General features: G+C 47.5%; 3 non-coding genes across 3 annotated transcripts; all 3 read left to right on the top strand.

The window, feature by feature from the left end:
- The first annotated feature begins 11,474 nt into the window (after nucleotides 1-11,474).
- Nucleotides 11,475-11,546, top strand: TRNAD-GUC (transfer RNA aspartic acid (anticodon GUC)). The gene has a single exon. It is a non-coding gene; the product is annotated as a tRNA-Asp (tRNA).
- A 144-nt stretch (nucleotides 11,547-11,690) lies between these two features.
- TRNAD-GUC (transfer RNA aspartic acid (anticodon GUC)) lies at nucleotides 11,691-11,762 on the top strand. The gene has a single exon. It is a non-coding gene; the product is annotated as a tRNA-Asp (tRNA).
- Nucleotides 11,763-11,881: 119 nt separating this feature from the next.
- Nucleotides 11,882-11,953, top strand: TRNAD-GUC (transfer RNA aspartic acid (anticodon GUC)). Its single transcript has one exon. It is a non-coding gene; the product is annotated as a tRNA-Asp (tRNA).
- Nucleotides 11,954-12,542: the final 589 nt, after the last annotated feature.

Genomic DNA, 12,542 nt, shown 5'->3' with positions numbered 1-12,542 from the left:
CATGGGAAAGAGAAACTATGAAGAATAGGGCAACGTTACTAGATCGGGGGTACAGAGAGGTATAAAGCGTTTCTAACTGAAGTTTGAATGTGAAGGGCGCCGTCTAGCGACGAGTCAATGCGTTGTAGCGCGCACTTTAAACGGGTGCACACCCCCCCAAACGAAGCGAAGAAAGAGACGCGTTTCCCTCATCTACACGGCCCGATAGAAGTTGTCGTTGGTGGTAGGTTAGTATCTAGAGTTGATAATATGAGCCCTTGGATACTTCCTCCAGAAGAACGGACGCAACACAGCCAAGGGCGTCCGCAGAACTTTTTGCAGGGGGGAGGGGCACTCGATGTCCGGGGATGGGGGCGGCGGTAGGTTAGCACCAAAAAGGAACTAGTTTGCCGTGAACACAACCACGATCAGGAAGCTTAGTATTTATGTCACCCAGGTCATAGGTATCTTTAGGCGGGTCTTCCTCGGAAACAAAGGCCTGCGAGAGCAGAGCATTGTCTCCTCAGATTAGTACAAGCATTCATAGTAAGTGGGGTTGCATACGCGACTCTATTTTTGAATCCTAGTGAGCAAGAGGAGGAGAAAATAGACAAGTTAATACGGAATGCATACAAAAGAGCTCTCGGCATCCCGCCGAACTCCTCAACGGAGAAGCTGCTTAGCATGGGAGTCCACAATACCTGTGCGGAGATCACCAGGGCAGTAAGAGAAGCGCAGGTTTGGAGGCTTAGCTCCTCAATAGCAGGCAGACAGATCCTAAATGACCTGGGGGAGAGCGAAAGGAAACCCCCGTATACTGCAGAGCTAATCCCCTTAGGCATACGGAAGCATCTCAAAATTGCCAGTATACCTAAGAACATGCACCCGGAGCGTAATAAAGAGCTCGAAGAACAATGAATAATCTTGCCCGGGACCCGCTGGGGAACATAGCCTTCTGCGACGCAGCCTGTGCGGCCGATGTCGCCTCGGTCATCGCGTTCGTTGATGGGAATGGGGAGAAAGTTTGGTTTGTTTGGGGTTTAACGTCCCGAAGCGACTTACCACCTAGGGTTCTTTAACGTGCACTGACATCGCACAGCACACGGGCCTCTAGAATTTCGCTTCCATCGAAATTCGGCCGCCGCGGCCGGGATCGAACCCGCGTCTTTCGGGCTAGCAGCTGAGCGCCGTAACCACTAAGCCACCGTGGAAGGGCAAAAAAAGTGACTGTAGCATCGATTAATACTAGGAATGCGTTAGTGACAGAAGAGACGGCAATTGCTCTAGCATGCGTCAGTACCAAAGCCAAGACTATCTTGTCTGACAATAAGGCAGCTGTTCCCAACTTTTGTAAGGGGGTGGTCTCCAGTCAAGCCGCCAAATTACTAAGAAGATACCCCTCAAGCAGAGAGGTCTCCCTCATATGGGTCCCTGCTCATGAGGGCATTCCGGGTAATGAGGCTGCTAATAGCCTCGCTCGAGAATTATACATCCGAGCTGCGCTCTGGAAGTGCCCCTGAGTGGGAATCAAGACCCTCTCATAACGTATATAACGAAATAACTGAAACACCTAGACTGCACAAGAAAAGACTCTCAGTTCTGGATAGGTCATTCACTCCAAAGTAGTGTCGGGCCTGGAGGAGGCTTCAGGTCAGCAGATTCTTTCCGTACTCTATACACGATGAAGACACTGCGGAGCTTGAGTTCTGCAGCAGCTGCCACAGAATGACTTCGCAAAATCACGTAATTTGGGAGTGTCAGCATTCTCCTGGGGCTAAATCACATAGCATCCCAGACCTTGCCAGCTGGGAAGAGCTGATCCGGAGCCACGAACCGGATCAGCAAAGACTCGTCATCCGCCAGGCGGGGACAGCTTACTACAAGATTTTCTCCGCGGTCTCCGGTGCTGAGAGCCGGCTGAGAGGCACCCCCTCCTAATTGCTGCGCCCAGACCGTGAGGCCCCATGATGACGAGAATAAAATTCATTCATTCATTCATTCATTCATTCATTCATTCATTCATTCATTCATTCATTCATTCATTCATTCGAAACGACCTTGGGCAGCACCGTCAGACAAGCTTACCAGCAGCTTGGAATCTCCGTGTATTACTCACCAGACTGTGAAATTCGGTACAACACCTGCGTCTGCTATAGACACGCTGTCTGCAAGAAGATACCATAGAGCGAGAAAACACCGAACTACCCATGCGCGTAGTGTTCCGTGTATAACATATTTATTCCGAACACGTTTCGTCAAGTGAGCAACAACTAACCCAGCGGGAGGTTCTTATACCGTCGCATCATGTCCGCGTCTGGTAAATTTACCGCATGAAGCAAGTGATGTGCAACCGTGAGAATTACCGACCATCTTCCTCTTTCACTGCGTGTGAGGGCTTACGCGGTCACTGCAAGTACTATAAAGGGCTTGGCAGTCACTGCGCCGAGACATTTATAGACGACGGAAAAGTGAGTATTTCTGTCCCAAATTAACTGGCATAACGATGTAGCATATCATTCCCTAGGCCGTACGTGAGAAATTGCGACTGAGAAATTGGTTATTTTTGCGACTGTCCGTGATAAACTAACATTTATTAATTGCACTCAAAGGCTGAGCAATCGTACAAACACGCGAAAATTTCCCCTTATGCAGCTGTTTAAAGTTGAATAGTACAGACATTTAACAAGTGCGTCCTTGCCACGAACTTCCAACCCCTTCCTCCCTAGCTAATAGCCATGGGAGGACTCAAAATTTGTCTTTCCACGAGACGTGAACCGCAAGGAGCTCCCCCTTTCCCCCTTAAGAAAGACCTGTCCTCGACAATGGTAATATCGGCATTATAGAAGGGATGATAGCCACTTTGCCGCGCATTGAGTCACCGCTCAAATCATGGATGAAAGGGAATATTTTAGAAGAGCAACATTACAGTACGGTGCCACATCACAGTCATAGGCGTCCATATATGTCTCACTCACCATGAGGGGGGCTGGATTTCAGTTTCATCGTAGCGCCCGTTCATGTCGTCGGGGTAGCAGGGAACAGTACGGTGCAATTCTTTCGCAAGTATTGTACTATATACTAGCGAAACGTGGCCGCCGCGACCGGGTTCGAGCCCGGGTACTCCGGCTCAGTAGCCGAGCGCCCTAACCCCTGAGGCAGCGCGCAGCGCGGCAGGTGCTATAGCTAAAAAGGGGAAGGTTACCGGGAAAGGCGTGTTTGTGCTCGCAATCGTAGGCATCAAAAAGCACGAGCGAAAGAAGACTAGAAGAGCAAGCGCTCAGGAACTGCTGAGAGATGCCGGTGAGAGAAATTCAAGAAAGTGATGAGCAATGCACTGGCGACCGAACGGCAACATAAGCGCGTTTCCTGTTTGGTTAGCGCGGCGTACGCTGATATGCTTTCTGCTTTATAAATAAATACATGGAGGCTAAATGCGAAATAAGACGAATGCGTTGCTGCCTCAGTATGCAGCCAGATCCGTCTACAACCAGAAATTCCCCCTTTTTGGCCGAAAGATATTCAGCAGAGGCAAGAATGGGTGGTGAATGAAGCTGCGCATTGGTATGGGTGTCGCCACCATAGTGAAAGCCTATGAAGTGCACATTTCATCGCCAGTGATTTGTTCTCTAGTACCACCGGCTTATCAAAGCGAAGCTTCTAGATGTGCTCAGGCAAAATACCAAACGTTTTGCTACGAAGTGTTTCTGCGACGTTTCTTTGCAACACTATTGCTTTGCATTTTGGAGCTTTCTATGCTAATGGGCGACACGGTGCTTCGCTCGGCCAAACGCGTTTTTAAGTCCTTTGTAGCGGACTAGCGCTGTTGTATCTGGCGCGAGAGTATTAACCATCTCGCAAGTCGCGCGAACTTAGGTTTCACTTGCTCCTCCGCCAGCTGCCGAGACGCGCGGGAAATCCCCGGAGAGCCGAGCTGGCACGGCGAACCAATGATAGCAGTCCGCTGCTATCATTCGAATGATAGCAGCCCGCTGCTAAAATGCAAGCATTTTATAGCCAACCTCTAACGCCCTTTTCAGGGACCCTTTAAGGGGCACTGAGGACGACTCCCGATAAGAGCTTTTAGTAAAGATTGACTATCTGGCTCCTGCTGGCTATGTTGACGTTTGACCAGCACCAAAATACGCATTTATCGGCGGGAAAGTAGGATCTAGAAGTATCCGCCAGTCGATTCAAACTCATGGCGTCCTCACCGTATTGGAAGCTTATGTCGCAGCAAATAATGTTGCGTAAGATCTATTAGCACCTCTCCACCTTCAATTAAACATTGAATCCCGGTCGGCCCTGCTCTAATGGCTCACTATATCTCCTGGGGTGAGCTGATTAGCGAATGACAGTGGCATATTGCTGCCCAGCAACCTCAGCGCACGCAGCTACACTACCAAGATTATCCTACGTATCGGCAAAACAGCGTTACACTTTCCAAGGCAGCCATCTTGAATTTCAGCGCGCCACCTATATAGGCGGTGAGCACTGCGATATCCACATAATGTAATATAAGTGGATAGCGCTGACGCGGGCGGGCAAGCAGTCTTACCGTTCGCTTCAGGAGAATGCTTCGCGTCATCCACGTGTACGAGCAGCGCAGAGTTATTTCATCGCAAGGGCATTCATCACCATCATGAGCCGGACTAGGCCCACTGCTGGGCAAAGGTCTCTCCCGCGTATCTGCAATTCACCCTGTCCTTTGCCAGCTGCGGCCACCGTATCCTCGCAAACTTCTTAATCTCATCCGCCCACTTAACTTTCTGTCGCCCCCTGCAACGCTTGCCTTCTCTTGGAATCCACTCCGTTACCCTTAATGACCAGCGGTTATCTTGCCTTCGCATTACATGCCCTGCCCAACCACATTTCTTCCTTTTGATTTATACTAGGATGTTATTCACCCGTGTTTGTTCACTCACCCGCTATGCCATTTTCCGGTCTCTTAACGTTACACCTATCATATTTCTTTTCATTGCTTCCTGCGTTGTCCTTAACTTAGGCTGAACCCTCTTCGTTAGCCTCCACGTTTCTGCCCAATAGGTGAGTACCGGTATGATACAGCTGTTGTATACTTTTCTCTTGAGGTATATTGGTAAACAGCCACTCATAATCTGCCGTATGCGCTTCAACGCATTCTTATTCTTCTAGTCATTTCCCTCTCATGATCCGGATCAGCGGCAACTATAAGGGCATTCAAGCAAAATCATTTCATCGCAGTTTCATCCCTTCGGAAAACTGATTTTTAAGGAAACTAAATGGCGCAGTCTCACATCTCGGTCGACACCCGAGCCGCGCCGTAAGGGAAGGGGGGAAGGTGGGAGTGAAAGAAAGAAAGAAAGAAAGAAAGAAAGAAAGACGGAAAGAAAGGAAGAAAGAAAGAAAGAAGGAAAGAAAGAAAGGAAGAAAGAAAGAAGGAAAGAAAGAAAGAAAGAAAGAAAGAAGGAAAGAAAGAAAGAAAGAAAGAAAGAAAGAAAAGAAAGAAAGAAAGAAAGAAAGGAAGAAAGAAAGAAAGAAAGAAAGAAAGAAAGAAAGAAAGAAAGAAAGAAAGAAAGAAAGAAAGAAAGAAAGAAAGAGGCGCAGTATTGTAGGGCTCCGGAATATTTTCGACCAACAGATCTCTTACGTGCACTGACATCGCACAGCACACGGGGGCCTTTGCGTTTCGCCTCCATCGAAACGCGGCCGCCGCGATCGTGATCGAACCCGGGAGCTCCGGCTCAGAAGCCGAGCGCCCTAACCACTGAGCCACAGCGGCGGGGAGCGGCATCCTTCTGTGAGTACAGACATTTTCCTCTTAAGCTAGCGCTACGTTTTCGCATTACCACTTTGTATAATTACCATTAAATATTTTTGTACTTCCTTGCTTGCTTGTTTATGGTTTTTTTTTTTTTAACGAGCCAGAGCTACACGGGGCATGTTAGAGGCGTGGTAAAGAGCTCCGGGTAATTTCATTTACCTGGGGATATTTAACGTATGCGCCTAGGTCACACGGCGTTTGCGCTTTACGCTGCGGACGAAATGCAGTCGACACGGCCAGGAAACACGTGATCAGGTTTTAGCCAATGAGCGCGGAACATTGTATGATGGCTAATGTGAATGTGCCGGTTGTGACCATGTCATTCAAGTCCGGGAGTTTTGTTCTGCGGTGTGCGAGAAAAACGAGAGAGGGAGTCACAACGTACCTGGAGAGATGCGATAAGTTGAAGCTTTTTGTATCTCTGTGTGCCTTCATTTTTTTTTTCTGCATCTTGCACTAACCCCTGCTCTTCGATGCGGGAGAATGACTTTTATCTATCCTTGCTTCTCGTTATCTCGTACTTCGGCTGAACTGCGTTTGTTTCTAGATAAAACAAACGCTGCTGTTTCCTTTGCCTCGTGGCCTTCTTTCGTAGCGTTATCGCTCTTTTGTGGATTGCGGAACTTCTCAAGTTTTCTTGGTATTGCATGGGCAGGGCTCTACCTTGTTTGCTAGCTATTCCAGCAGCTGCAACACCGCACCTGTTGGTGCATTTCTGTGGTGTCTTCCGTCTTTTTGATGCAAGAGCAAGCCTTTTCTTCTTCTTTTTTTTGCGTGATCAGTGCTTTACGTTCATATTCTGTGCGTGCGCGTGTGCGTCTGCACATCATTACTGATTTCCCTTTCACCGTCAGTGTTAGTAAAAGCAATAAATGTTGTTAACCGATGTAGTAGTATATCGGTGCACATAACAACCTTGTTGATGTTATTTTGGTCGACGGTGCTACTTTAACCAACAGAGTAAATTAAAGTGATGAGTAGCCATGTATCGAGACCAACGACGGCGTCAAGAATTTGTACTTCTTCGGTAGATACTCATGCATTTCAGATGTAACTTTGTATTTTTTATTTCGTTTTGCATGTTTTAACCTTGTTGAAGCTGTGTGTCTGAAAAAGTAAACTGAGCCTTGATGTGCAATGTTTAAAGGTCATGGAAATTATTTCAAGAAACTGCAATCGCGTAGCTGTATTTTCGGTTTTCCCGAAATCAATTGAAAATGGTACGCGTGGCGTAGCCTTACTAAGTGAAAAAAAAGAAGGTTTCCAGACCTCGTTATCTTTTCGGGCCGAAGAAACAAGACTAATAATAATAATAATAATAATAATAATAATAATAATAATAATAATAATAATAATAATAATAATAATAATAATAATAATAATAATAATAATAATGAACACTTGAGGTTACCAACTGTTCTACGGCAGTCCACTCGATTAGAGCGCCCTCTCCAATTAAGGCCGACATGACCAGCAGGTGCTCGCGGTAATTCGCAGCTATGGCATGCTGCGACACCGAAGACGATGGTGTCGTTGTAGTAATCGACAAAATAGCAATATAAAAAATTCGGAAATCGCTCTTTCAAACTGATAAATTAAAGCACATAATGCGGAGAAAAGGGAAATGTGGACCGAGGTCAGTGAAAGAGCATCCCATAGAAAAATACGCTTTTGGACAATTTTGTGCATAGCTGGAAGACGTGAAGCGCTAAAAAACAACGAGACAGACCAGAAAAGAGGTCTCGTAATGTCTTCACTAAGGCCACGCGTATATACAACATACGACGCTGGGAAATAGACCTCATTCCAAACGTCACTGGCGCGCGTGTAACTATATGTAGCTTGGTTGCGCAAGAAGCCAGACTTGTGAAAGAGCGGTGCAGTAGGTTCTGCAAGCGTGGATGGTGCACTGGCAAATGTTATGTGAACAGCAGTGTCAGCACTGCCCGAAAAATGACAGAGCGGATCCTCCTGCAGTATATATAGTCACTGAAAAAGTTCAGCACTGCCCGAAAAATGACTAACCAGATCATCATGCAGTATATATATAGTCGTTGAAAAAGTTCTCTTCAAAATTTCCTCAGGGCGAACTCGTGCTCACTAGCCGAACGCCACAACCACCGAGTCATCGTGGTGGGCAACTTTGAGGGAAAGAACACGAGCGACGCGCTGAACATCTTTTTCCGAAACATCAACAGTTCGTTTCGAAAGATGGAGATAGAAAATAATGAGCTTTGGCTGTATACGTACCCGTTCTTAGTCGCCGGTCGTGACTGTGCCTGGTAGACCCGTCGCCACGGTAAACCCACTCGACTGGTGCGTCGCTTGAAGTCTCGGTGTGCGCCCGGCACTTCACAGGTGCACCTGCGAGTGCACTTGTGCTCCTGCACCTGCGAGTGTGCACCTGCTAGCATGCACTTGCGAGCGCAATTAGGAGCGAAAAACTCCTAATTCACGGAAACTTGACCCGCTGGAAGGCTCTCAATTGCAATCAAGCCGCTATAAGAGTGGCGAGGCTTACATCTGCACAGATCCGTCGCCGCGACCGAAAATATAAGTGCTCTAAGCGCAGCATTGCCGGTCAGCGATGCTTGCTTCTCGGAAAGTGCATTTCCGATTCCTCCAAGATTACACTGCCGGCCCCGCTCTGTGGTCTGCGTCGTGGTGTACCTATAGATATACGCTTATGTCACGCAGCTCACACTCAGCCAACGGTGAGAATTCAGCCAATAGGAGGCGTGTCTCGGAATAAGTCACCGCGTTACTGCGCCGTATATACAAACGCTAAACTGCAAACGGTTTAAGTATCCGGCTGACGCACGGTCATCGTGCCGACGGAAAGTTGCGTCTACCACTCCGCTGAGCCGTACAGTAACACTATAACCGTAACCCGAGCTATATACGTAATACAGCTGCATTATTTTTTTGCCACTAGGTCCACTCGGGAAGCTGGCAACGAATTCAGTATATGCCAGTGGTCGCGGGATCTCAGTAGTCACGGGATGATGTCAGTGGAGCGCCCGACAGTGGAGCACCCGACACGACAAGCTTTGCTTGATGAGAAACGTCTTGTGACTGCAAAGCTGATTCTGGGAACGATGTCCAATGGCACCCTACACTCAAAACACGAATACGCCTATATGGGAATAAAATGGGAGCAAACTGTCCTCGACCGCACACCCTTTTATAAAAGGGTGCAACTTACTCCCACTTTCCTCATATCTGTTTAAGATTGTATAATGACAAGTACAAGCGAAGTGTGTATTTGAGAGCTATTATGCGGTGCTCCCTGTTACATAATCCCGACATTCTCACGTATTTGACGTCCCTTGTGACGCCTTTATGAGGGGATGATTGTATTGTTATTATAGAGGCTCTTTCACGGGCCCGGAGGTAGAAGAACTAATAAATAGTTCTCCCAAGAACGCCTGGTCCCGGTGGAATTTCATACGAATTTTTCGGTTTTTAAATCTATTCTTACTCCTGTCCTGCTAGAGGTATGCACGATGGGTTTCGATGTAGAGGCCTCAGTCTACTGATGCAGAAAAAATTGGCAGTGGCTTGGCTCGGCTATGTCAGGATATACATAGCGAAAGCAAGCGCAACGACGAGGCAAGCGGTGTGACGTCATACCAAACGGCGGCGTCCGCCAGCTGCGGCGGTTGCTAGGCAACGGCTCAAGGTCGGTCCCTGTGCCTCCTCGGAGCATCGCCAGAGCGAAATCGCAAGTTCGTGGCCAATGTAGCTTTCGCTACTAAACTGCGCTCTGTGGAAGGCTGCATGCAGTCAAGGGATCGGGCTCAGGCAGTTGAGCGTTATGTTCAAACTGTTTGTCTCTCATCGGCTTTCAATTTTTGGTCGACCCCAGGCCCGGAACATTTTTCTGGCAACAGAAATTTATTATGCACGCTAACAGCTATCCACTGTGCTAGACGCTATCCACTGTTTCCATCGAATATTTGCGACGTTTATTTGGTCATGCAAATTTGAGCCGTTGCTACGCGATAACCTTTACAGACCTCTTTGTGCAGGGGGCAGGGCTTTGGGCACCTGTATGTGAGACACTGTAATTGCCTGTTTCTTCTTTTTTCGTGATTATTCCTATCCAATTATTACAACATTCTTGCAAATTAACTCCATGGCAAGCTGCTTCCGAACGTAGCGGCTTCTTCAAAATTTTACTGAGCGCCCTTCTTTAGAGGAATTTATGATGTAAGTTTTGCTTCGGTAACCTTTCTGGTACAGATTTCTGTTGAGTACTTTGATTCTGTTCCGCGCGAGAATTTGTGCAGCCAATTGATAACGATGCTCTTTCTGCCGTCACAGTATCGTTCTACCTGCTTTGGTCTCAAGAATGATGAGTGAATGAACCATGGAGTGCGCTAAACGCCGTATTCTCCTTGCACCAAAACATTTTCAATAAATTACACGCTCAAGCTGTACGATACACCTGTTAACGCGTGGCTCCATAGAAAAAAAAATATTTTGGTGCTTTCTGTTAACTCTCGACAGTGCAATAATACCTGAAACCACTGAACGCTGTTTCATTTTCTGCAAAGACGCAATTTCGTTTTTGCACGAGCTGCAAAGGGCACTACAGAAGGCGGCCGTAAAAGCACTCAAAAAAGGAGGGCAATTTAAAGTGTCTATCGTTCTGTGTCCTCTTCTTTTGAGCGCTTTTACGGTACAAAGAAAGACTGTTTTAAATTCGTATTGTGTTTCAAATTCTTAGTGGCTTCTCAACATGATTACAAACACTATGACATGATTTTCCTGGTTCGACTCCACAGCCTGCGGAAAACGCGTATGTTCGATCGCAACGTTGAACATGTTGTTCCTATCAGAAATTGTTTTAGCCGAATAATGCTCCAGCTAAAGGACTTTTACGAGGAAGGGACTTTCCACCTCGTTCTATGGCTTCCGCTATACGTTGTCCAACCTTGCCGCCTTTTTTTGTTGTGTTAGTTTAGATTTCTTTCACCTTGCGCAGCGCCGGCATTATAGCTGAGTGCTTTGTAAATGGTCAGCATATATAGCCCCTTCTTTTCCTTAAATACCATGTGAGAAAGAAAAGAAAAAGAGACCAGCGTTCGATTCCACGACGAGGAGCCTTTTGTCATCTCTCCTTGTCTCTCTCTCCTGCGCTACGTGTACACAATGTCATCATCATCATCATCATCGGCCTGACTAGGCCTAAAGTCCCTTTATGAGCTTTTCTAGGGGCTTTAATTACGCCCATTGCAGGGTAAAGGCCTCTCCCACGTATCTCCAATTAACCCTGTCCTTTGCTAGCTGCGGCCACCGTAACCCGCAAACTTCTTAATCTCATCCGCCCACTTAACTTTCTGTCGCCCCCTGCTACGCTTGCCTTCTCTTGGAATCCACTCCATTACCCTTAAGGACCAACGGTTATCTTACATTCGCATGACATGCCCTGCCACATTGTAATCATTGTACCACGTACCATGTCTGCATTCCGTTTCGTGTTAGGACACCCCCCCGTTCCTCGCCTGTCACGCGGGAGACCAGGGTTGGATTCCCCGACGGGGAGCTTATATTTTTTTCTTCCTTCTCTCATGTGCTCTGTGCACACTGCATACTTTCCTCCTTACCACTTCTACCCAAAGTCGATAGTCAAATGCACAGCGAGATTCTCTCTGTTAAGGACGCGGTGTGAGGCTCTCCTTCCCATCCCTCCTCGTTAGTATAGTGGTCAGTATCCCCGCCTGTCACGCGGGAGACCGGGGTTCGATTCCCCGACGGGGAGCTTATTTTTTTTTCTTCCTTATCTCATGTGCTCTGTGCACACTGCATACTTTCCTCCTTACCACTTCTGCCCATGGCCGATAGTCTAATGCACAGCGAGATTCTCTCTGTTAAGGACGCGGTGTGAGGCTCTCCTTCCCATCCTTCCTCGTTAGTATAGTGGCCAGTATCCCCGCCTGTCACGCGGGAGACCGGGGTTCGATTCCCCGACGGGGAGCTTATTTTTTTTTCTTCCTTATCTCATGTGCTCTGTGCACACTGCATACTTTCCTCCTTACCACTTCTGCCCATGGCCGATAGTCTAATGCACAGCGAGAAGCCATTTTCGCCCATCCCTCCTCGTTAGTATAGTGGTCAGTATCCCCGCCTGTCACGCGGGAGACCGGGGTTCGATTCCCCGACGGGGAGCTTATATTTTTTTCTTCCTTCTCTCATGTGCTCTGTGCACACTGCATACTTTCCTCCTTACCACTTCTACCCAAAGTCGATAGTCAAATGCACAGCGAGATTCTCTCTGTTAAAGGTGCCCTGCGACGTAGATAAAGCATGGGGTTTTTATTCTTTGTATGCAGAGTAAAGGACATTGTGAGTCCTGAACGCGCAATGAGATCACCGAACTCATAATATTTGATATTTTAATCTTCTCTGGAAATGCTTGTTTCGAGCCGATGGTGTCGCAACGCGGCGGCTATTTGCTGCAGCGGAAATGAGGTGGCATCCAGATAGGGCGCTGCCTTTCTCATTGGTTGGGCGTCCAGTTTGCATATTGTTCCTGTATACTTGCGAGATGGATCCAAAATATTATGTCTCTGAGTACTCAAAGCTTTTCGCATGCCACAAAAACTGGAAAGAAGCTGGGAAAGCGAACGAAAACTAACAAGAATACAGCTAGGGGCGACACTTTCCATTCCGCTTCAAACCTTCATGGCGGCCAGCGCTGTTCAAAAAACGTTGGCTCGAAACAGAAAGCGCGCGCGTCGAACCGGCCGTGACCATA

This window comes from Amblyomma mixtum, chromosome 6, assembly GCF_055824585.1.
Source record: "Amblyomma mixtum isolate Tamu chromosome 6, ASM5582458v1, whole genome shotgun sequence".
NCBI classification, from domain to species: domain Eukaryota; kingdom Metazoa; phylum Arthropoda; class Arachnida; order Ixodida; family Ixodidae; genus Amblyomma; species Amblyomma mixtum.
This window is presented reverse-complemented; position numbering and strand designations above follow the sequence as displayed.